General features: G+C 37.0%; 1 long non-coding RNA gene across 5 annotated transcripts in view; it reads left to right on the top strand.

The window, feature by feature from the left end:
* The window catches only part of LOC150109796 (uncharacterized), a 160,139-nt gene that overhangs the window by 51,553 nt on the left and 82,564 nt on the right, over window positions 1-26,022 (top strand). For all 5 annotated transcript variants that reach the window (XR_016548672.1, XR_016548671.1, XR_016548675.1 and 2 more), the window contains one exon: window positions 5,778-5,855. This is a non-coding gene — a long non-coding RNA (uncharacterized LOC150109796). The remainder of the gene's footprint in view (window positions 1-5,777; window positions 5,856-26,022) is intronic.

Raw genomic sequence — 26,022 nt, 5'->3', positions numbered from 1 at the left:
GACTGACATCTCAATTTGAGCACTTACCTGCTACAGCAAACACTAGTGAGTATTCTGATCAAAATACCCCTCCAGTGCAGAATGGAAATTACACAGAATAGTCCATTGCCTGATGTTCATCCAGTAGTTTAATATTACAAAGCAAAGATGGTAGTAATGAATGGATTCCATTTTTCAGATATCCTAGCTTCTAGATCTAAATATTTGTCTTTTCTCTCACTGTACCTCCCATGATTTGTGTAATTTATCACATACCTCCAGGGAATTGATTTATTGAGAGAAGCAATACATCATCTTCACCTTCTGTTGTGCCTTCTCTTAAATTCATTCACATTAGATATACCCACCAGTTCAATAGGCAACTGCTGTCTGAGAGAAAAATGTAGTTTTCATCCCCCTTTTCTTAACCATATATAAACTTAATTTTCATGGATGCTCTCTTGTCCTTTCCTCACTTTCAGTGTAATGAGAAATTTCATTAACTTACAGAAGTTTAGATCTCTGTAATATAATCCCTCTTTCTCCTGCTTACCGTCCACATATTTTCAATTTGTCTTCATAATCTGCATTCCCTATTTGCACCATCTTCACAGTTTCTTTATACCATTGGAACCCAGAAGACCAAATCTGCACAGAGTATTATTATTGTTGTTATTATTATTATGATTCAGGCCTCCATGGAATCAAGATTCATTGTGGGAGACCCATCCTAGAAAACACAGTCTATCGTACCACTTCTGGAACTCTGACCATTTGTGCTCTCATCACTCTATCAGGCAAGACGCTTCACTGTTCAACCACCCAAGTATAATATAAAGACCTTGTAAAGAGGCAAAAGGACTTCTTTATCCTTACATATTGTTTGTTTCAGCATTTCAGTTATCTTCTCAGTTGTATTTGCAATTTTTTCCTATGTGGCCTCAGAACTTCAGCTTCTTATCTATCCTAATTACAGGCTCGTTAGTTATTCCAAGCATAATCCCACCAGTATAATATGCCATTGGAAATGTCATCACATCAAAGTGCATTACTTTATTGCTTTATTATTTGCTAATATTAAATTGAAAGCCATTATTATTTGCCCACAACTTCAGCTTATTCATATGATTCTTTAAGTGTTGTATGTCATTACAACTGATTGCCCTGCCTATCTTTGCATCACTGGTGAACAAACATTTGTCAAGACTTTCCTTTATTATTAATGTATATTTGTTTGAGAAGCTATTAATGGCTGCCATGTTATCATCATTGGTGAAAAGAGAATGTCTTTATGATGAATGACAAATATCACTGGTAAATCTACCATACTTTACATTTCATTTTAACATATCAATATCAGGCACATTGCAAGTGCCAATTATACATGTTACAAAACCAAAACTAATAAAATTCTAATGTAGAAAATCAAGTGTAAAAATATTAATAGTTGTAAATTATGACTATTTTTACAGTGCCATACTCGAACTTTCTGTACGTTACTTGTAGTTTTTCTAGCTTGCACTTATAACTCCTCTCATCCATTCTTGATATTCCCTTTACATCTTATGGAACTCCTCATTATAAGGTTGCACATCCATTTCATGCCCACCTGTTTCCTCATCATGCACTATAAATTCTTGAGCACAGAGTATTTTAGAAACATATTCAGATTGCATCCATTTAAGCATAATTTCAAAGTTTCCAGAGCAATTTTAATATCCTCTCTTTCAGTAATTGATACCATGGAACTGAATGTAATATTCTTGAAAGTTTTTGAAAGGTTATTTTTCACTTGGTTAGACTATAATAACTTTAGTTTAATCCTTTATCCAAGTGTGAGCAAACAAAGTTTGCACCTTCAGGACTGGGGTAAGGTAGTACAACACCGGACAACTCGTAGCAAAGATGGACCAAGCTAACATCACTCCTATCTCAGTATCTCACATAACACAAAAACACATCTCCTTGTGGATATGCATCATGTTATGCATTAAGGGAAGGGCCACTACCCAGACTAGAAAATATCTTCAGGACTGGGGTAAGGTAGTACAACACCAGACAACTCGTAGCAAAGATGGACCAAGCTAACATCACTCCTATCTCAGTATCTCACATAACGCAAAAAAACACATCTCCTTGTGGATATGTATCATGTTATGCATTAAGGGAAGGGCCACTACCCAGACTAGTTTCGACCTTTATTGAGGTCTCTTCAGTGGGAGCAGGCCCAGAAGTGGAGATACCAGGCAGAAGCAATGGCAGGTCATCTTTACCTATAGGAGTTGCCAAACAGTGTGCCACCTTTTTATTAAATTACTCTGGATTTAGAGAAAGATGTTGAAAGTTTATTTTTCCTCAATAAAGGTCGAAACTAGTCTGGGTAGTGGCCCTTCCCTTAATGCATAACATTATACATATCCACAAGGAGATGTGTTTTGCATTATGAAAGATACTGAGATAGGAGTGATGTTAGCTCTTGGTCTACCTTGCTACTAGTTGCCCGGTGTTGTACTACCTTACCCCAGTCCTGAAGATATTTTCAGGCGCAAACTTTGTTTGCTCACACTTGGATAAAGGATTAAACTAAATTTATTATAGTCCAACCAAGTGAAAAATAAACTTTCAACATCTTTCTCTAAATCTAGAGTAATTTAAAAAGGTGGCACAGCATTTGGCAACTCCTATAGGTAAAGATGACCTCGCCATTGCTTCTGTCTGGTATCTCCACTTCTGGCCTGGCTCCCACTGAAGAGACCTCAATAAAGGTCAAAACTAGTCTGGGTAGTGGCCCTTCCCTTAATGCATAACATTATACATATCTGCAAGGAGATGTGTTTTGCATTATGGGAGATACTGAGATAGGAGTGATGTTAGCTTGGTCCATCTTTGCTATGAGTTGCCCGGTGTTGTACTGCCTTACCCCAGTCCTGAAGATATTTTCAGACGCAAACTTTGTTTGCTCACACTTGGATGAAGGATTAAACTAAATTTATTATATTGTAATGTTCTTCTATGTAGATTGTGTCATTTATATCATATATGAGCTGTTATCAGGTTTTCCAAAATCTTCACCACTTCAGACATGCTGATATATCTCTATAGTTAGACATATCTTTGCACCACACTTGTGCAATGGGATTATTATGTTCTTTCCACTCATGTAGAAAGACTAAGACTCAAATTATAGTCTGGCTAAGGAACAGCCAGTTCAGCTGAATGATTTTAGCATCTATTGTGATATCCCTTCAGCCCTTATTTCCAAATTCTTACTCATGTTGTGCAACAGCTCCAGTAGCTCTTCATACACCCGAGTTTCTTCATTCACTGAAGAGGTATATAGCAGTGAACTGTATGTTAATATACCAGGTGCATAAGCAAAATATGGGTGCTCATTAGTTGAGTAAGGTCATTTGCATATGTCTCCTTGATATCTGCTGCATGCAGTAGTTATTTTCACATTCATTCTTTCTCCTACTTGTAGCATGATGATAGAATTGTTTCAGGTTATCTTTAACTTGCAGAGACAGTTTCTTTTCATATTCACACTTAGCTTTCTGTACAAAAGTTGTAACTCTTCTGGTCTATTTCTTATTATAATTCTCATAAATGACATAATTCTTACACACACATTCTTCCACATAATATTTTTATTAAGAATTTCTTCATAAGATTGCATGTCCATTTTACCCCTGCCTATTCTCCAAACTGTAAGAACACATTCCAGTAATTCTACACTAATATAATTTTTTAATGCTTCCTGTGCATTGCCAATATTCTCATCTAGCAACCAATCCATGGTACAGAACCTAACATACTTGCCAGTTGGTCATAATTTCCTGCTTAGTAGTTCAATGTGTTAACCTTCTCTGAATGAATGAATGACCATAAACTTGACACTTTCCAGTTTGGTACAGCGTTATCACCAGCTGGAAGGAGAGAATAGAACACTCAAGCATTATTTTATCTTTTGAAAGTGCTCAGACACACTGCAAAGTAGCAGCCATTCATGGTGCAGTAATCTAAAACAGATGCAAGCAGTTTCTGGTCTGAATAATTCTGATGGGAATTATTTTGTATCCTCTGATGGAATATGAACCATTAATAGTACCAGGGATGTGAAAACTTGGAAAGTTGAGAAAAAAGGATTACACATGAGCTATCAGCTAATGCCTTTTATTCCCATATAGGAAATATGCAAAGCCATTTTAGTCCTATCCGACTTTCGAAGACTGAGTGGCCAGTTCAATCTCCACTGGTTGCCAATCAGAGATAACTGATCCAAGGCTATCACTAATTTAATCAGCATGCAGTAAGAGACGGCTGACAAGTGGTCCCTAACACAGTATATTTTTTTACTGTCTGAAAATAGTGCGAGTTTGACAGTCTATTTTCTTGGGTTTACACGAGAACAAATCCACTTCAACTAACTTGGGAACCTCTGAAAAAAAGGCTTAGAAAATGTTTCTCTAGTTGATGACTAGATTTGAACCCAAGTCCTCCTCCTTCGTGCTGTAGATTGTAAACGCCACTTCCACTGACCCACACAGACTTCATTACACATGAAGTATCACACATTTTTTTAAATTTTCCTAAATGATATAATTTCTTTATATTCATTCTAAAAATGCAACCTAAATATGTTTTTAGATTTTTTTCACCTGCTGCTGCTTCATGAGAAACTAATAACTGAGGAAACATATGTCATGTTTACTCATTTACCTCTTTATTATTGCTTACTTTTATCAGGGATACATGTATAACTGAAACACTGATATATAATGTTTTTACTTCATTGTGGTAGTTACACAGGGTAAAAAGTAGTCATGTCATTAACTAGGTCTAGGATTAAAATGTGATATGATAGACAAATTGGCTAGAGGATGCTTATACAATTGGTAACAAAAATACTATTAGTGCACTTATGATAGTAATAATATTAAGTCACTATAGTAGGCTCCACCTAGCCTGACACTCGATTAGCGAGATATTTTCCTGACTGGGGACTATGTACATGCAATATGCACAGAAATATGCACTTTCAGTGCATATTTAAACAGTCAAGTATGCTCTAAATCTGAAAGGGATTTGGTGAAGGGTTTCATAGTTAAGTTTTTATTTTTCATTAAAATGCAAATATTTCTTAAAAATGACTTGCTTGTTGCACACATTTGTAGTATGCTACTCAGGTGTAAATGCTTCAAATAAAATTGAAATATTCATAATCCAGTGAAGGAGCTTCAGTATTTTAAGGATAGTGTTGAATTACATATGAATGAATTCATATGTGAATGTAATTATGTATGAATAAGTGCCAGATTTCTTTTACCAATTTTTATATTCATTGTTTCTTCTTTCTCTTTTATAGTGCTTTTATCCCACTTGCTTCAGGGTCTGCTATGATTATGCGACAATTTTTATGACTGTAGAAATGTGTGTGTGTACTGGGTCAGTTTGCCTGTGTTGGGGGACGAAACACCCGAGTTTCCAGGTGGGAAAATCCTCTGCTTCTGTATGAGACTGGCTAACTCGCCTTTAGTTGAAAGAGACCAGATAAATGTTTCTTCCATCTTGGACAGGAATTGAACCCAGGTTTTTCTGACCAAAGGGCATGAACTCTACTGACTGAACTATGGAGGCTATTCATTGTTTATGACCAAATTTCATTTGTAATTCATGGATTTATTAACAGTAAAACAGAAATCTGAAATTGTTAGGTATAACAACAAGTCCACTGAGAGAATATATTTATTTGTCACTTTATTTGTTTGGTATATGTAATTCAGTGTTTTCATTTATAGGACAGCGTAGTTTCTGATGAACCAAAACCTAAAAGAGGTCGTGGGAGACCAAAAGGGAGTTTCAAGAAAGCACACAAGGTTAGTATTTCATAATATCTAATATCGGAAGACATTTCTTAATGTGAATACCGTCTGTGAAAGGCTTGACCTCATAGTGTTGTAGGTGGTCTAAGGATTAGATAATCCAGAACACCTACTCTACAAACGAAATGTGAAATGTTCAAGCCACTAGGCCTCCATTAAGCATGGTGATGCTGTTACATAAACAATGAAGGTCACTAAGCCTGAGTGTTGGTAGTTATTCATGCCAGTGCTTTATGTTATAAACACCAGAAGAAAATAGTTTATTGAACTTCCTGATATTTCACTGCATTTGTAACAGCATCTTCAGACCACAAACTATATCTGACTTTGAATGCACATAGCATTCAAGTAGATTGTTGTAGAGACAATTCAAATTGAAACTGAAAAGTAACCATCTTACCAAGATGTTCTCTATATGCCAGATAAAAGCAATTAATTTAGACAAGTCAAACCAGATGTGGTCTTAGGATGATGTCTCCCAGATCTTTGATAAAATATATCAGCTATACTTACTGAGGTTCCAAATGTGTTTCATAGCCTGATAACTATATTTTTCACAGCCAAGGTGCAATGGGTTTGGCAGTGCCTCCCACACTGATTTCATAAATAGTCTGCCTTCTAGTATTCTATATGTATTTCAGTTGTCTTTTTCCACTTAATTCTGTCTGAAGCAGTATTCAGAACATGGTCTACCAGTCCCAACTTCCCATGCAGATGATCATGGTTGCAGTTCCAGTGGATCCAAAGTAAGCTTGGCTGAGTAGTTAGCATATCTCACTCTCTCTCTACCCAACTGTAGGTTCAAATCCTACTGTGTCATGAATATTTGTGATGAATTTTACACCAGATGATGAAATTCATCATCTGGTGTAAAACCACTAGCCCTGCTTATTTGAGGCCCGAAGTGGCTTGAAAAAAATCCATGTTTGTTCTCTAGAGCAGTGTTTCTCAAACTTCAGATATCTGCGTACCCCTTCTTAAATTTTCATTATTACCAAGTATCCCCTAATTAATTAATTTATTAATAAATTTTTAAATTATTAATAATGAAATTAATTAAAATTAAATATCTATTTTATTTGAATTTATATGTTCATGTAAACAAAAAATATCATTTATTTTTAAATTTTGGTTCTCTAGAGATGTCAGACAACACTCATCAAAATTTCATTTGATCCAGATGCAATATCAACGTTTTCTTGTTGCTTACAGCTACTTGTATTTGCTATATTGCTCTCTTTTGGGGGTTTTATAACAATCTTTAACGAATGATCCATACGTAAGAATTTGAAAGCTAGAAAAAAAAAGACTGCATTTTTGGAAATTATGGACACAACTACCGTGTTTGAATAAAAACTTTAGTTTAATATTACTAAAATTTACAATTCGACGTTTCGACCTTTATGTCAAGGTCATCTTCTGGAGCATACACAAGAAACAAGCTATACTACAATCAGACTGGTTCGTTAAAGACACTGACCAACCACTGCCACAATTGTTGGCCTGACCTCTGGTGGGGAAAAAAAAAATAAATAAAATAAAAAAAATAAATAAATAAAATAAAATAAAATTAAAAAAAAAAAATTATACATCAATGCTAGAGTCCTATTATTTGTGTTGTCTACTATATACATATGTTAACATCATTCCAGCCAGTTGGAGTGGAATGGTTTCTAATACTGGCAGATTGGCTAGAGTCCTGACTTATGTTGAATCTTTCATATTAGGTTGGCTGAATGTGTGCCATCCAGATCCTTGGAATTTTCATACCATCTTTATTGTTGATATTTGGGTGGTTTATCAGGATTTCGCAGGATTCTTTAAATTTTCTTTCGTACCATGTTTTTGTGCGGTGTAAGGAGCAGGTGCTTTTCCAGTTGATTTGGTGTAAGGTCTTAACACCTTACATATTTCTTAGTTTTAACACGTTAACGATGGGGGTGGTGTCGACCAAAACCATATGTTCCACCGGCAACATATGGTTTTTGCTTGGTCTACACAGCAGTTTCTGTTGGAGAGGGGATGTGATTCATTAGTTAGTGCCATTTTATCCTGTTTGTTGAAAATTTCGTGTACCCCTGGGGATATGTGTACCACACTTTGAGAAACACTGCTCTAGAGCAAGGTTTACTGATTATGTAAAAAAAAAAAAAAAAAAAAAAAAAAAAAAAAAAAAACCTCCAAAAAAATAAAAACAAGAAATAAATAAAAACAGAAAAAAATTCTCCCTATCCACAGTACTAATGCACTGTAGGTTTACAACTTTTCATGGTTGGGAGTCGCATAAAAGCTAAGTTGCAGGTGCAAGGAACTTTATATGCTCCAGTATATGCAAGAGGATGATGCCAATTCTTAGATCAGATGGAGATTATATTTGCAAAGAACTTTAGTTCTCTTTTCAGATTTACTCTGAAATAGTTTTGCAGTGAATTCGTGTAGTCTAGTAGTAAGACTTATACGTTGGTTAGACATAACTGGTAATTAATTTACGGAATTAACAACGCATATAAAGTATATTAATTAAAGATAACTTTAATGAATCACTTCTATATTTCGGCAATGTCACATTGCCATCTTCAGGAACATAAAGATATGGTATGTGCACTAAGGAACTAACAAAGCAAATGAGGAAGAAAGTAAGAAACTAATTTTGTTCCTAAAGTCCTAATGGTGCCCTCTTGCAGGCTAATTTGGTAGTCTTGGCAGTTGGGCTGAAGTTCTCATAATGAAAGTCTCCCAAATTTGGGGCAGTTTCAAGCACCCAAATTTGTTGAGGTTAGGAACGTTTTTTAGAGCTGCTGAAGATTCTTTGAATAATCTTTCGTATTTAAACTTGCTGCGATGGATTATTTTTGTTTTCTTCCAACGAATTTTATGGTGGGTATCTAAGGCATGGTCTGCCAGCCCAGAGCGGCTGTACTGGTGAAACCGGATGTAGTCTTGGTGTTCTGAAATCCTGATATTTGTTGTTCTGCCTGTTTGGCCAAAGTAGGACAATTTGCAGCTGCAAGGGACCTGGTATACACCAGGTAGGTCTAGGGGAAGTGGTTGGTCTTTGGTAGAGCGGATAAGGGATGCCAACTTTTTATATGGTCTGTAACAGGAAGTAAGGTCATATTTTTTGAGGATATTAGTTATTTTTTCAGAGGTGCCCTGGATGTAGGGGATAGTGATAGACTTGGTGTAGTCTTTATTGTGGACGGGGGGAGGGGGGTTGTGGTTTACAGGTTTTAGTATTTTTTGGATTTTTTTGGGGTTATAGCCATTGGCTAAGAAAGTGTTGAGGATGTGGTTTAGTTCCATAGTCAGGGCCTTGTCATCTGAGCAGATTAATTTTGCCCTGTTATATAGTGTTTTTATCACCCCATATTGTTGTGAGGGGGGGGGGGGAATTGCTGGTGAATGTATCTGCCAGTGTGGGTGGGTTTTCTGTAAACAGAGAAAACCAAAGATCCATCAAGCTGGCGGGTGATTAAAGTGTCTAGGAAGGGGAGGGTGTTGTTTTCCTCTTTTTTTAAGGTGAACTGGACTCTGGGATGTTGGTTGTTTAAGTGTGTTAGGAAGGAGTGGAGTGTGTCTGAGCCATGTGGCCAAAGAGCAAACACATCATCCACATAACGAAGCCAAATAGTGGGTTTTTGTGGGGCGGAGTTTAAGGCTTTCTCTTCAAATGTCTCCATAAAGAAATTGGCCAAGGGTGGGGAAAGTGGTGAACCCATGGCTGTCCCCTCTATCTGTTTGTAGACCTTTCCTTGCCAAACGAAATAGCCTGAGTTCATTGTGAACTGAAATAGGGCTGAGATATCGGGAGGAAACTTGGCTTGGATGAGCTCAAGGGTTTCTTTGAGTGGGACATTAGTGAATAGGGAGGAGACGTCAAAACTGACCATTATGTCAGTGTGTTGGAGTGTGAGGTTTTCTATACTGGCTTTAAAGTGGGCCGAGTTTTTTATGTGTGATGGTGTGTTGCCAGTGTAGTGTGTGAGCGTTTTGGCTAAATGTTTGGCTAATTTATATGTGGGGGAATCAATGCCATCCACTATGGGACACAATGGCACATTTTGTTTATGTATTTTTGGGAGTCCATATAATCGGGGGGTCTAGAGTTATAAGGTTTAAGTTTGTTGGTGACTTCCACAGGCCAAGAAGTGACTTTCTTAAGGAGTCTGTGGATAGTTCTAATCTGAGAGCTGGTCGGATTATATTCAATGGGGAGGTAAGTAGTACGGTCTCGTATTAAAGAATTTAGCTTACCTTTGTAGTCTTTTTGATTGAGTACCACAGTGGCGCTTCCCTTATCAGCTTTGGTGATTACTATTTTTTTGTTGTTTTTTAATTCTTGTAGGGCTGTATATTCGTTTTTGGATAAGTTGGATTTTGGAGGTTTGGCTTTAGTGAGAACACCGACTACATCCAGTCTCACGTTGTTGGCGATATGGTTTGGCAGGTTGCGAATTCCACGCTCTATTTGGATCATGATTTCTTCAGCAGGTATCCTTTTAGGAGCTAGGGCGAAATTGTGACCACGTGAAAGTGCGGTGAGTGCTTCAGGCTTTAAAACTGCCGACGAGAGGTTGACTACTGTGTTAAGTGGTGGCTGGGGTACAGAAGTGGAAGTCTTTGTCAGGTTTTCGTATCTTTTCACGTGCCGACTACGTATTTTTTCGAATTCCTTTCTTGCCGATGTGCATGAGATGTCATGAAGTATAGACCATAGATCAAGGCCAAGTGTGTTAGAAAGCTCTTCCTCTAGCGCCCGTAAGGTTTTGTTTTCGTCGGCAAGGAGAATGCGCGTCGCGGTAATTTGCTCTCTTAACAGGGCAAAGCTAGTGCGGTTATAAATGCGTAGAGGTTTCTCGGAAGTGTAACGGTGCTTCAATTTGACACAGTTGGGGATCACTTTGTTATCCCGGCAGCATTTTAGGAACGTCGGACGATTTATTTGCCTCGATATCTTCAACCTCAATTTGCCGTATTGACGGGCCTTTCGTGCGATTGCATCTCCGTGGATGATCATGATTCTAGTAGTAAGACTTATACGTTGGTTAGACATAACTGGTAATTAATTTACGGAATTAACAACGCATATAAAGTATATTAATTAAAGATAACTTTAATGAATCACTTCTATATTTCGGCAATGTCACATTGCCATCTTCAGGAACATAAAGATATGGTATGTGCACTAAGGAACTAACAAAGCAAATGAGGAAGAAAGTAAGAAACTAATTTTGTTCCTAAAGTCCTAATGGTGCCCTCTTGCGAGCTAATTTGGTAGTCTTGGCAGTTGGGCTGAAGTTCTCATAATGAAAGTCTCCCAAATTTGGGGCAGTTTCATGCACCCAAATTTGTTGAGGTTAGGAACGTTTTTTAGAGCTGCTGAAGATTCTTTGAATAATCTTTCGTATTTAAACTTGCTGTGATGGATTATTTTTGTTTTCTTCCAACGAATTTTATGGTGGGTATCTAAGGCATGGTCTGCCAGCCTAGAGCGGCTGTACTGGTGAAACCGGATGTAGTCTTGGTGTTCTGAAATCCTGATATTTGTTGTTCTGCATGTTTGGCCAAAGTAGGACAATTTGCAGCTGCAAGGGACCTGGTATACACCAGGACTACATCCGGTTTCACCAGTACAGCCGCTCTGGGCTGGCAGACCATGCCTTAGATACCCACCATAAAATTCGTTGGAAGAAAACAAAAATAATCCATCGCAGCAAGTTTAAATACGAAAGATTATTCAAAGAATCTTCAGCAGTTCTAAAAAACGTTCCTAACCTCAACAAATTTGGGTGCATGAAACTGCCCCAAATTTGGGAGACTTTCATTATGAGAACTTCAGCCCAACTGCCAAGACTACCAAATTAGCCTGCAAGAGGGCACCATTAGGACTTTAGGAACAAAATTAGTTTCTTACTTTCTTCCTCATTTGCTTTGTTAGTTCCTTAGTGCACATACCATATCTTTATGTTCCTGAAGATGGTAATGTGACATTGCCGAAATATAGAAGTGATTCATTAAAGTTATCTTTAATTAATATACGTTATATGCGTTGTTAATTCCGTAAATTAATTACCAGTTAAGAATTCGTGTAGTGTTTGGAGGAAGAGCAAGTTTGCATAGTATTTTGTATATTTTCAGGGGTTGTAGCCATTGACTTTAAAAAAGTGGTGTTGTGTGAAGATACCAGAGTTCATTGGCAAGGCCTGTAATTTGACCAAAGTAGCCCCAGCTCTAAGTGTTTTTGAGGATGCTGTACTATTGGAATAGGTAATATTTCATAATAGCACTTCACAGTATAAATGACACCAAGAGAGGAAAAATTACATTTATTGAACTTACTAATGTTTTGCTGTTTTTTTTCATTCGGCCAGCATTTTCAGAGCACAGTTATAATTGTGGAAAGTAATTCAAATTGTAACTGAAATGCAAGTAATCTTGCATGGTGACCTCTGTGGGCTGAAAACTAAAGTTATTACCTCCCAGATCTTTGACAGATTAATACACCCATACTTGTTGAGGTTGGGATAGTACTTCATATAGCTGGTGCTGATTCTAAAAAATAATTTCTCAGACCTATAACAACTTCTGAATAATATGAATGTCTTCATCTATCTAATCCTATGTGAAGAAGTATCCAGAATATGGTTTGCTAATCCTGACTTGTCATACAGATGATTGTAGATGGAAGTTTTGTGTTCTTCAAGGCATGTGTTAACTGATCTACAATTCTGTTCAAAGGTGCTTTTTGACATTCTTACCATTCAGGAATGCATTAGCAGAGCTAATCTCAGGTGGTATGTCACTTAAACAGAATGGAAGAAGAAATGTCAGTAAAATAATGGGTCTTTGCTAGGATGGCAGGAAAAAAAAAAAAACAGGGGAAGACCAAGATTTGATACAATAAGTGCCTTGGAAGAAAGAAATATTAGATCTGATAATATTGGAGTCTTGACAGATAACAGATTCATTTGGAGGAAAATTGTCAATAGGAAGTTAGTAATGATGTAACACTTTCATAGCTGCTTTAATATCAGTATGTAAGTTGACATGCTTAGAAAAATTAAACTCGTACATGATATAGAGATCTACCTGTTTGGCCAAAATACGATAATCCATACTGGCAAGGAATTTAATATGCAATTTGAACACAATATAAAATTACAATTAAAAAATCATTTTCAAAAAATAATTTTATATTGTGTTCAAATTGTGTATTAAATTCCTTGCCAGTATGGATTATTGTATTTTGGCCAAACAGGTAGATCTGCAGCCATGTGTTGTGATGAACATTTAGCCTACATTAAGTTTCATGAGCTAGAGCAGGGGTCGGCAACCTTTTCAGATTCTCGGGCCACATTAAACTTTTATTTTTAAGGATCGGGCCGCAAGCATTTAATTAAGAGAAAATAGTGAGTTAAAGATACTTAAGTTATCAATTTTCGTTATATCAATCTTAAAAAACACAGAAATATTTAAAGTACGAGATATGAAACAAGCATGAAAATAAAACTCAAGGAAAAATTAATATCACTTAAAAACAAAGTAATATAGTTTATGCATCAAATATGTGTCTCCCTGCTTAATGTGACTTTTGTGATTGTTTTCCCTTAGCCAAATTATCTGGATTCACTTTATAACCTGAGGTGCCAATTCGAATCCAAGCATGCAAATATTCATCATTCAGTCAAGAAGAAAATTTGTTTTTTCTAAAATGAATGGCAGAAAATGCTTGTTCGCAAATGTATGTGCTTCCAAATGCAATTATCATCTTTGCTAAACTGATTAATTCATCATACTAAATACATCACTAAATAATTCAACATACAGGTCACATGTCATGTAAGTATGGTCAAATTTTATGGGCTGCCAAAAATGCACATTTGGGCTGCATGCAGGTCGCCAGTTGCCAACCCCTGAGCTAGAGCAATCGTGACTTGTGGAGCATGACATCACCACCAGGCACAGAGCTCTTTGGTAGAAAATTAAGGTTCTACACAAAAGTAGCACTCTTGGAATTTTTACACAAAGAGAGTAGTTCAGACCTTGCTACATCGACAAAATCTGAATGGAAATGATGGACTTAAATTATTCCTCTTATGGGATATAGTTCTTTACAAATTCCAAAATTAACTTAAATTTAATTATACTTTTTTATTTTTTGTTTATTAAGTCTTGTTAGTTATTTTTATTAGAACTTCAATATAACTAGACCATGACACTCTCTACATCATGTATGTTGAATATACTGGTTTCTGCTCTTGTTCTTTAATTTGAAAATCATATTGAAGATATCCTTGACACTAGGACAAAAATTTTATATTAATGAAAATACATAAGTTAAATCCATTTTATGTTATTTATTGAAGTTGCATCTACGAGAGCTTTCCCAGAAAGTAACTGATCAAAAACAGGTAACATATAAAACAGCTGGCCTGGCTGGCCGAGTGGTTAGCGTATCCACACTCCAGCCAAAAGGCTGCGTGTTTGAATCCTTCTGTGGGCATGGATGTTTGTGAATGTCTGTGGAAATACTAGTGGTGGGTGGCGGTAGATGGTGTTGGTGTAGTTGCAGTCATTTGGTAGATTGAGTAGTGGAGAGTTGTAGAGTGTGTGTCATCCTTCAATGAGTCCTTGAACTCCCTGTAGGTGTCACATAATAATAATAATATTGCCAAATAATAATAATAAGATGGAAATGCAAACCATTTGTTTGAAATAGAAAAATCAGCAATATGTTACCTTTTTTTGATTAGTTACTTTGTAGGAAAGCTCTCATAAACACAACTTCAATAAATCCATTTTTACAGCAGCAAATCTCGCATGTTAAGTTAAGCTTAGCCACAAAATTCACAAAACCTAGAAGCAATCGCATGAATTTACTCACCAGAAATCCTAAGATAGTTCTGATCATTTATAATCTGTTAATATAAATATCGGTCTGCGCGGTTAGCCTAGTGGCTATGCACTTCGCAACCATATGCCTGGGGAAGGAATGTCCTAGGTTCGATTCCCGTCGGTGACGTGAGGAGCTGAAGGATCTTCCTCAGCCATAGCCAAGTTAGCCAGTCTTGGGCATGGACAGCAGGGTTTTTCCCCAGTTTATTCTGGGGTTTTTCATCCCGCAAAGCAGGCAAACTGGCCTTGAGAACTCAACACTACAGGCCATAGGATACACCGAGGCATAAGGCTGACCACCTTATCCTGTAAACGGAGTGAGGTCCGATGATTAATGGACCCTCGACACCGCAAGGTAAAAGAGGGTATAAGGAAGATGATGATAATATAAATCAACTTTTCTAAATATTGTTAACATCATCATCATCATCATCATCATCATCAAATTCCTGCCATGTACCCTCAAGGGGTATACAGGATATGACAGTACTACATGAAAAAATTACATCATTACTAACTTCCTATCTACAATTTTCCTCCAAATCAGTCTGTTACTTGTCAAGACTCCAACATTATCAGATCTTATATTTCTATCGTCTAAAGCACTTTGTACCGTATCAATCCACCTATATCTTGGTCTTCCTCTGGGTCGTTTTCCTGCCAACCTGGCAGAGAACACTTGTTTTGCTAATCTTTCCTCTCCCATTCTATTTAAGTGACCATACCATCTGAGATTAGCTCTGCTAACGCATTCCTGGATGCTGACAATGTCAAGTTCTTTCCTAATATCCTCATTTTTAATATGATATTGCCATTGATGCCATCTGTTCACACCTCTAATCTTTCTCAGGACTCTCATATCTGCAGTCTCTAGTCTTTGGTCAAGTGTTTTACTTCTGACCCAGCTCTCAGATCCATAAGTTAAAATTGGTTTGAACACAGTCTTGTATACAGCTAATTTAGTGTTCCGACTAATTTCTTTCTTATTCCATATGAATTTATTCAATTGACTTCCCACGATACCAGCTTTGCTGATTTTGTTGTCTATTTCTATATTTAGTTTACCATCTTCAGTAAAAATTGTGCCTAAGTAGCTGAAATGTTTTACTTGTTCCACAGGTTCTCCATTCACAACACAGTTGACATTTTCAATGATTCTGCCTATTTTCATTGTCTTTGTCTTTTTATTGCTGACCTTCATACCATATCTATTACAACAGCTATTCAATTTAGTCAGAGAATCTTGCAGACTTGTAGCGGATTTATTTAGAAGTATAACATCATCCGCATAAAGCAAAGAGCTGACATTAACATCTCCAATTTTGATATCAGGTTTAATACCACATTCCTTCATAATGTGATCCATATAGATAATGAATAACAGAGGGGATAATGTACATCCTTGTCTCACACCAGATTTAACATTAAACCATCTTCCTGTTCCTCCTTCAATTCTAACTGCTGACTCACAACTCAAATAAAGACTAAGTATTGCTTGATATAATGCCCCATTGACACCATATAACTGCAGCGTATTGAATAGCTTCTCTCTTGGCACCTTGTCATATGCCTTTTCCAGATCGACAAAACTTAAATATAGATCTTTGTTATATTCCCATGCTTTCTCGACTATTTGTCGTAAAGTGAAGATCTGATCCTGACAGCCTCTATTTGGTCTGAATCCAGCTTGTTCTTCACCAAGCTTTTCTTCCACAATTCTTCTCAACCGTTTCTCAAGTATACTTGCATAGATCTTGCCAGGAACACTCAGTAGGGAAATACCTCTGTAATTTTCACATTCAGTTTTATTTCCCTTTTTATATATGGGTACTATGAGAGCTCTACTCCAATCATCGGGAATTCGTCCCTCTCTCCAGGCTTTCTGAACTATGCAGTGCAGCCACTGTAAGACTCTTATACCACCATACTTCAGCATTTCTGGTCGAATATCATCTACTCCTGCTGCCTTTCCACATTTCAAGCCTTTGATGGCTTTTTCTACTTCAAGTATGGATATGTATTCCTGACTGCATGCTTGGTCAGTATTTTTTATCACTGTGCTGTCATCACTGCTTGTTTCATTTAGCAGTTTTTCAAAGTAATTACTCCATACTTCAAGGATATCTTTTTCTCCTGTTTTCATTTCACCTTTATCATCTCTAATTCCTTTTACAGCACTCTTTCCTCCATTCCTAAGCTTCTTCAACAACCTCCAGAATATTTTGCCACCTTCTTGATATTTATTTTCTATATTCTTGCCAAAGTCCTCCCATGACTTTTGTTTAGCTAGTTTTACACACTGTTTAGCATTCTTACATTTGTCTCTGTATTCTGTAAGAGTAAAAGCTGACTTATTTGCCAGGAACTTTTGATATGCTTTCTTCTTTTCCTTCACTGCCTCTTTAACTTCCTGTGTCCACCAGGGAGTTCTGATTTTTTTATCCTTGCACACAACCTCACCACATGCCTCTCTGGCAGAATCAATCAATGTTTCCTTCAGAGTTTGCCACTGAATCTCCAAGGTTTGATTCCTGTTCTCAAACTCTTTCATTTTCTTTTCAATAATATTTCTGTATTTTAGTCTACAGTTTACATCTGAGAGCTGCTCAACTTTTATTCGCTTTAAAACTTTCTTACATGTTATTCTTTTCAATATGAAATTCAATTTTATCCTGCTCAAGACTAAATAGTGATCACTTCCAATTTCAAATCCTCTGTACACTCTGGTGTCCTGCACCAGGGAGAAAACATCACTATCAACAATAACATAGTCAATGAGACTTTTCTTATTCCTAGCCTCTTCTCTCCATGTGAATTTATGCACATTTTTATGTTGGAACATGGTGTTAGTAATAACCAGTCCATGTCCTGAGCAGAAATCCAACAGATATTTGCCATTATTATTAGCTTTGCTCTTTTCTCCAAATTTTCCCAAAATATTTTTGTATGTCTCACAATCATTTCCTACTCTACTATTTAGATCCCCAACAAGGACCAACTTTTCCTTTTTCATTGTGTCAGTTGCTTTTTCTAAAGCCTCAAAAAATTCCTCCACTTCTACCTTAGTAGAACCTTCTGTGGGACCATAGGCACAAATAAGTCTCATTGTCCAGTTCCCCATTCTCATATTTGCCCACATTACTCTACTTGAGACTGACTGCCATTCAAGAAGATTAGCCTCGTATTTTGTGTTGAATACTATGGCTACTCCTTCTTTTCCTTGATTGTTATTGCCTGAATATAACATTTTGTATTTATTGCTCAGAAAGATCTCACCAGTTTTGGTCTTTTTTGTTTCAGTCACCCCTATTATGTCGATCTGGTACTTATCTAATTCCTCAGCTAGCTCCATTTCTTTGCCATTCAGGCTTCTTACGTTGATAGTACCGATCTTTAACTCTGGTGATGTTGAGTTGGGGTTTGTTTTCAGATTTGTTCCAGTAGCTGACTTTTCGCTGTTCGCCCTGGTTCCCTGGCGAAAACAACGGGGGCCTTGTTTAACCGGGCGACGCCCCAGCCGGCATGAAATTTTGTCATGTTGTACCATCATTTTTTATTTTGGTTTAACCAATAAGAATACAATTTGGTCGGCTAAATCCCAAATTGCCAGCCCATCCTCGTTCGTTCAGTATCAAAGTAGATACCCAACAGGGTGCACCACGAGAAGGTGAGGATTGGACATTAGGTCAGAAGCCCTGGTCGGTTCTCCGCATTCCTTTAAAGGCTATGTGGAGGTCTCCTCTCAGTTATACAGCTTTGACCCTTAAGCACCCCATATATTGTTAACATAAATCATCAGTGGTGTGTGTATGAGTCTCTGACTCCCTGGAGGTCTCTCTTAATAATAATAACAACAGAGAGAGAGTGGGAGCAGTGGTACAGTGGATATTGTGGTGTATTTTTCAATTCCTGTGTTTGATGATTTATATTGTTAACATAAATCATCAAACACAGGAATTGAAAAATACACCACAATATCCACTGTACCACTGCTCCCACTCTCTCTCTGTTGTTATTATTATTAAGAGAGACCTCCAGGGAGTCAGAGACTCATACACACACCACTCATCATACTTATTTTTGAATTCATTCACACTGCTTCCATTCACAACATCCAAAGGCAATCCATTCCAATCACACACCACCCGCTGAGAGAAAAATCTAGCCCTCACACCCTTCTTGGCAGCCTTCATTCTCAGCTTCCAAGAATGTCCTCTCATCCTTTCTCCACCCTCCATAAATTGAATATTTCCATAGTTGAACTCCTGCATGACCCTTTCAGAAGTTTGTAAGTCTCAATCAAAACTACCCTCTATCTCTTGCTTGCTAGAGTCTGTCTTCATAATTAGTATTCCACAATCCTGATATCATTATTAATACTCTCCTTTGTACTCCCTCCAATATATCAGAATCACAACAGAAACCAGGAGACCAGAACTGCACACAATAGTCCAAATGAGGTCTTATCAAGGCCTTGTAAAGAGACAAAATGACATCCTTATCTTTACATGTGAACATGCATTTCAGCATTGCTATTATTTTTTTAGTTGTATTTGCAATCTTTGCCACATGGCCTCTAAACTTCAACTTCCTAACAAGTAACGCTCCAAGATCCCTAGCCTCATCAGTTTCTTCTAGCATAAACCCACCAATATAATACGACATTGAATATCTAATCATGCTGAAGTGAATAACTTTACATTTGAATAATATAAGCATGTAAACACAAGAAAGATATTTAATTAACTAAATATTTTGGTCTGGAAATAGCAGACCATCTTCAGTGGCACATTACAAGAACAGTTTAAAAAAAAAAAAATACAAGATGGAATACTAACAATAGATGTTTAAAAATAGAACAAGCCACGTGATGTTATATCATTAAATATTAAAGGGAATATTTTTAAGCAGAGACATGATTGAAATGAAGATATTAATTAATAATATTAAATAACATAAAATTAATATGAATTAATGAGTTATCCTGATTAGACTTTCCCAGATTTTTGATATTAAGGGTCAAAGCTGTATAACTGAGAGGAGACCTCCACATACCCTTTAAAGGAATGCGGAGAACTGACCAGGGCTTCTGACCTAATGTCCAATCCTCACCTTCTCGTGGTGCACCCTGTTGGGTATCTACTTTAAAACTGAACGAACGAGGATGGGCTGGCAATTTGGGATTTAGCCGACCAAATTGTATTCTTATTGGTTAAACCAAAATAAAAAATGATGGTACAACATGACAAAATTTCATGCCGGCTGGAGCGTCGCCCGGTTAAACAAGGCCCCCGTTGTTTTCGCCAGGGAACCAGGGCGAACAGCGAAAAGTCAGCTACTGGAACAAATCTGAAAACAAACCCCAACTCAACATCACCAGAGTTAAAGATCGGTACTATCAATGTAAGAAGCCTGAATGGCAAAGAAATGGAGCTAGCTGAGGAATTAGATAAGTACCAGATCAACATAATAGGGGTGACTGAAACAAAAAAGACCAAAACTGGTGAGATCTTTCTGAGCAATAAATACAAAATGTTATATTCAGGCAATAACAATCAAGGAAAAGAAGGAGTAGCCATATTATTCAACACAAAATACGAGGCTAATCTTCTTGAATGGCAGTCAGTCTCAAGTAGAGTAATGTGGGCAAATATGAGAATGGGGAACTGGACAATGATACTTATTTGTGCCTATGGTCCCACAGAAGGTTCTACTAAGGTAGAAGTGGAGGAATTTTTTGAGGCTTTAGAAAAAGCAACTGACACAATGAAAAAGGAAAAGTTGGTCCTTGTTGGGGATCTAAATAGTAGAGTAGGAAATGATTGTGAGACATACAAAAATATTTTGGGAAAATTTGGAGAAAAGAGCAAAGCTAATAATAATGGCAAATATCTGTTGGATTTCTGCTCAGGACATGGACTGGTTATTACTAACACCATGTTCCAACATAAAAATGTGCACAAATTCACATGGAGAGAAGAGGCTAGGAATAAGAAAAGTCTCATTGACTATGTTATTGTTGATAGTGATGTTTTCTCCCTGGTGCAGGACACCAGAGTGTACAGAGGATTTGAAATTGGAAGTGATCACTATTTAGTCTTGAGCAGGATAAAATTGAATTTCATATTGAAAAGAATAACATGTAAGAAAGTTTTAAAGCGAATAAAAGTTGAGCAGCTCTCAGATGTAAACTGTAGACTAAAATACAGAAATATTATTGAAAAGAAAATGAAAGAGTTTGAGAACAGGAATCAAACCTTGGAGATTCAGTGGCAAACTCTGAAGGAAACATTGATTGATTCTGCCAGAGAGGCATGTGGTGAGGTTGTGTGCAAAGATAAAAAAATCAGAACTCCCTGGTGGACACAGGAAGTTAAAGAGGCAGTGAAGGAAAAGAAGAAAGCATATCAAAAGTTCCTGGCAAATAAGTCAGCTTTTACTCTTACAGAATACAGAGACAAATGTAAGAAAGCTAAACAGTGTGTAAAACTAGCTAAACAAAAGTCATGGGAGGACTTTGGCAAAAATATAGAAAATAAATATCAAGAAGGTGGCAAAATATTCTGGAGGTTGTTGAAGAAGCTTAGGAATGGAGGAAAGAGTGCTGTAAAAGGAATTAGAGATGATAAAGGTGAAATGAAAACAGGAGAAAAAGATATCCTTGAAGTATGGAGTAATTACTTTGAAAAACTGCTAAATGAAACAAGCAGTGATGACAGCACAGTGATAAAAAACACTGACCAGGCATGCATTTCAAGCCTTTGATGGCTTTTTCTACATATCCATACTTGAAGTAGAAAAAGCCATCAAAGGCTTGAAATGTGGAAAGGCAGCAGGAGTAGATGATATTCGACCAAAAATGCTGAAGTATGGTGGTATAAGAGTCTTACAGTGGCTGCACTGCATAGTTCAGAAAGCCTGGACAGAGGGACGAATTCCCGATGATTGGAGTAGAGCTCTCATAGTACCCATATATAAAAAGGGAAATAAAACTGAATGTGAGAATTACAGAGGTATTTCCCTACTGAGTGTTCCTGGCAATATCTATGCAAGTATACTTGAGAAACGGTTGAGAAGAATTGTGGAAGAAAAGCTTGGTGAAGAACAAGCTGGATTCAGGCCAAATAGAGGCTGTGAGGATCAGATCTTCACTTTACGACAAATAGTCGAGAAAGCATGGGAATATAACAAAGATCTGTATTTAAGTTTTGTCGATTTGGAAAAGGCATATGACAAGGTGCCAAGAGAGAAGCTATTCAATACGCTGCAGTTATATGGTGTCAATGGGGCATTATATCAAGCAATACTTAGTCTTTATTTGAGTTGTGAGTCAGCAGTTAGAATTGAAGGAAGTACAGGAAGATGGTTTAATGTTAAATCTGTTGTGAGACAAGGATGTACATTATCCCCTCTGTTATTCATTATCTATATGGATCACATTATGAAGGAATGTGGTATTAAACCTGATATCAAAATTGGAGATGTTAATGTCAGCTCTTTGCTTTATGCGGATGATGTTATACTTCTAAATAAATCCGCTACAAGTCTGCAAGATTCTCTGACTAAATTGAATAGCTGTTGTAATAGATATGGTATGAAGGTCAGCAATAAAAAGACAAAGACAATGAAAATAGGCAGAATCATTGAAAATGTCAACTGTGTTGTGAATGGAGAACCTGTGGAACAAGTAAAACATTTCAGCTACTTAGGCACAATTTTTACTGAAGATGGTAAACTAAATATAGAAATAGACAACAGAATCAGCAAAGCTGGTATCGTGGGAAGTCAATTGAATAAATTCATATGGAATAAGAAAGAAATTAGTCGGAACACTAAATTAGCTGTATACAAGACTGTGTTCAAACCAATTTTAACTTATGGATCTGAGAGCTGGGTCAGAAGTAAAACACTTGACCAAAGACTAGAGACCGCAGATATGAGAGTCCTGAGAAAGATTAGAGACGTGAACAGATGGCATCAATGGCAATATCATATTAAAAATGAGGATATTAGGAAAGAACTTGACATTGTCAGCATCCAGGAATGCGTTAGCAGAGCTAATCTCAGATGGTATGGTCACTTAAATAGAATGGGAGAGGAAAGATTAGCAAAACAAGTGTTCTCTGCCAGGTTGGCAGGAAAACGACCCAGAGGAAGACCAAGATATAGGTGGATTGATACGGTACAAAGTGCCTTAGACGATAGAAATATAAGATCTGATAATGTTGGAGTCTTGACAAGTAACAGACTGATTTGGAGGAAAATTGTAGATAGGAAGTTAGTAATGATGTAATTTTTTCATGTAGTACTGTCATATCCTGTACATCCCTTGAGGGCACATGGCAGGAATTTGATGATGATGATGATATTTATTATATGTTATTTAATATTATTAATTAATATCTTTATTTCAATCTTGTCTCTGCTTAAAAATATTCCCTTTAATACTTAGTGATGTAACATCATGCGGCTTGTTCCATTTTTGAATGATCTATTGTTAGTATTCCACCTTGTATTTTTTTTTTAAAAACTGTTCTTGTAGTGCCACCGAAGATGGTCTGCTATTTCCAGACCGAAATATTTGGTTAATTAAATATCTTTCTTGTGTTTACATGCTTATATTATTCAGTCTTTTTGTCACAAGTATCCTTAAAACATCTAACTTTACATTTACTGGCATTGAACTGATACCCATTTTCCCATTCTCACAATTCCAGCCTATTCAAATCATTCTGCAAGTACTGCATATCAGTAGCATTCCTGATTACCCTGTTTATCTTTGTATCATCAGCAAATAACTCTATGTCGCTTGTCAAATCTTTCCCAATATTATTAATGTACAGATTGAATAACAGTGGACCAAGCACTGATCTTTGTGTACACCACTTGTTATTTTTTTTATTAATCTTTGTACTGGTTATGGACAGTACTACCCGTACACCTTGTCCGTATGTTTTACCCTATGCCTGTTCTAGTTATCATTATAGTCATTCTCTGGTGGCAATGCCAACAGTGTGCCCTGTAGGGCCCTCAAGGAAAGAACATTTATATCCTTCTGCATAAGCCCAAGCTGTTTTAAGTCATTATAGCTATCTGTGCTCCATACGCCTAGTAAAGAGATTTTTGGCGCTGGTAAACCTCTGAGTTGCCCCATGCTCCTCCCGTGTCTTACTAACTTGATCTTGGTTATTCTTAAACCTTGCAGACTCAGATCCCCCATATACCACTTTTTGATATCTGTCAGTCAGCTATCCTCTTATCCATGCTAATATTGTATAAACTTAACCCATTTTGCCCAATTTATACAACAGTCTACCATATTGTATTCTGCCAAAAACCTAAATTCTATTCTGCCAAAAAGCAAAATCCAAAAGTATGAGGGTGTATCGGTTCCTTTTCTAATTCAATTATAATGTTGTTATAGAATGTGAGCAAGTTGTATGAAGGTGACCTTCCCTTAGTAAACTCATGTTGTTCATTACAAAGTAGTGATTCACTGTCAATCCATTTCTGAATGTTAGCCATAACCATTTTTTCCAGTATCTTCACCACCACTATTGAGACTCTTGGTTGATAGTTTGATACATCGGTTTTTTGCACCACCCTTGTGCAATGGAATTACCATAGATTCTTTCCATTCCTGCAGAATATTCCGTTCTGAGACTCAAGCAGCCTGGTCAAAGGAATGGCGAGTTCAGCTGAACACTCTTTTAGCACACTTGTGCTGATATTCCATCAATCCCTATTGCTGAATTCTTATTCAATTTGTGCAAAAGCTCTAATATCTTGGCCCCACACACCTGGGTTTCTTCATCTATGAAGAGGTAACAGTGAGCTCAATGTTGCATTCACCAGGTTGATAGCTCTTAATGAAATGGGCACTCATTAACTGAACAACCTCTTCTGCATCTGTAACCCTCATGCCATCTGGATTTAGAAGAGTTATTCTTTCATATTCATTCTTTCTTTTACTTGCAGCATATCGATAGTATTCTTGTGTGTTGTTTTTACCCCGCAGAGCCAGTTGCTTTTTGTAATCAGACTTTGCTTTCTGTACAACAGTTGTTACGATTCTAGCCTGCTGCTTATAATATTCATAATAGACGTCATCCTTATGCAAACGATATTCCTTCCACATCGTCCTTTTCTTATGAATCTCTTGCTTATTAAGATTACATATCCATTTGACTCCTACTCTGTTTATTCTTCTAACTCACAGGACACATTCTGATATTGCATCATTTAAGTGTTGTTTAAATGCTTCCCATGCATTGTCGATATTCTTTCTGTCCAGCAACCGATCTTATTCTACTGAACTCGGTATACTCCTCAGTGGTCATAATTTCCTGCTTTGTAGTTCAGCATTTAACCTTTTCTAAATGGAACACTCATAAACTTAGTCACTTCCTCAGTGAGTACCACATGATCACTGTCACCAACCGGAGGCAGAATAGTTAAGTCTTTAACTGAAATGCCCTCTGACACTATATTAAAATCTAACACTCTTTGCCCTCGAGTTTCATCTGTCACATGCTGCTTGAAAAAGTTGTCCTGTAACAGCTCAATAAATGCATTTTGATTCTTCTCATGAGATTCTACTGCTACCCAATCAATATTTGGATAATTAAAGTCTTCCATTATGATTACTCTTATCGTGCTCATCTTTTGTATTTGGTGATGCATTTCTTCATCAGTAGCAACCGATCCACCAGGTCTAACAACACCCCACTATTTATTGATCTTGTTAGATTCCACCTCACACCAGATGGCTTCAAACTCGGTGCCACATGAAATACTGTTAGTAGTACTACAATCATAGGTCTCAACTCTAACTGGATTTAGGTCATCCAATATCATTAATAGCACACCCCATCCTCTTCTGTCCTTCCTAAAAAAATACTGTACCCTTGACACTCGATACGAGTTAGTGTGATTCTAATAGCCAAGTCTCACCAATACCTACAAGCTGAGGTCGCAACATATTGACTAAGGCAACAAACTCTATCCTTTTGTTTCTGATACTTCTAGCATTCGTGTACAGACATAATAATCTACCTGTTTGTTCTTTTGTATTGTCTTGTCTGCAGTCTGCCTGACACAGTTGGACAACTTGCAGATCTCTATTCTTTACTAATGCCTTACACATGTAGACATCTTTGCACTCATTTGATGGGTCCGAACCGGATGGACACAAACCCGAAATCGTTCTCTCCTCTTCAACATTTCCATGACAAAACCCATTTGCATCATTAACACAGTTATACAT

Source organism: Typopeltis vanoorti, chromosome 1, assembly GCF_054136105.1.
Source record: "Typopeltis vanoorti isolate ZY-2024b chromosome 1, IOZ_Tvanoo_1.0, whole genome shotgun sequence".
NCBI classification, from domain to species: domain Eukaryota; kingdom Metazoa; phylum Arthropoda; class Arachnida; order Uropygi; family Thelyphonidae; genus Typopeltis; species Typopeltis vanoorti.
Note: the sequence above shows the minus strand (reverse complement) of the source record. Positions and strands in the feature narration are given on the sequence as shown.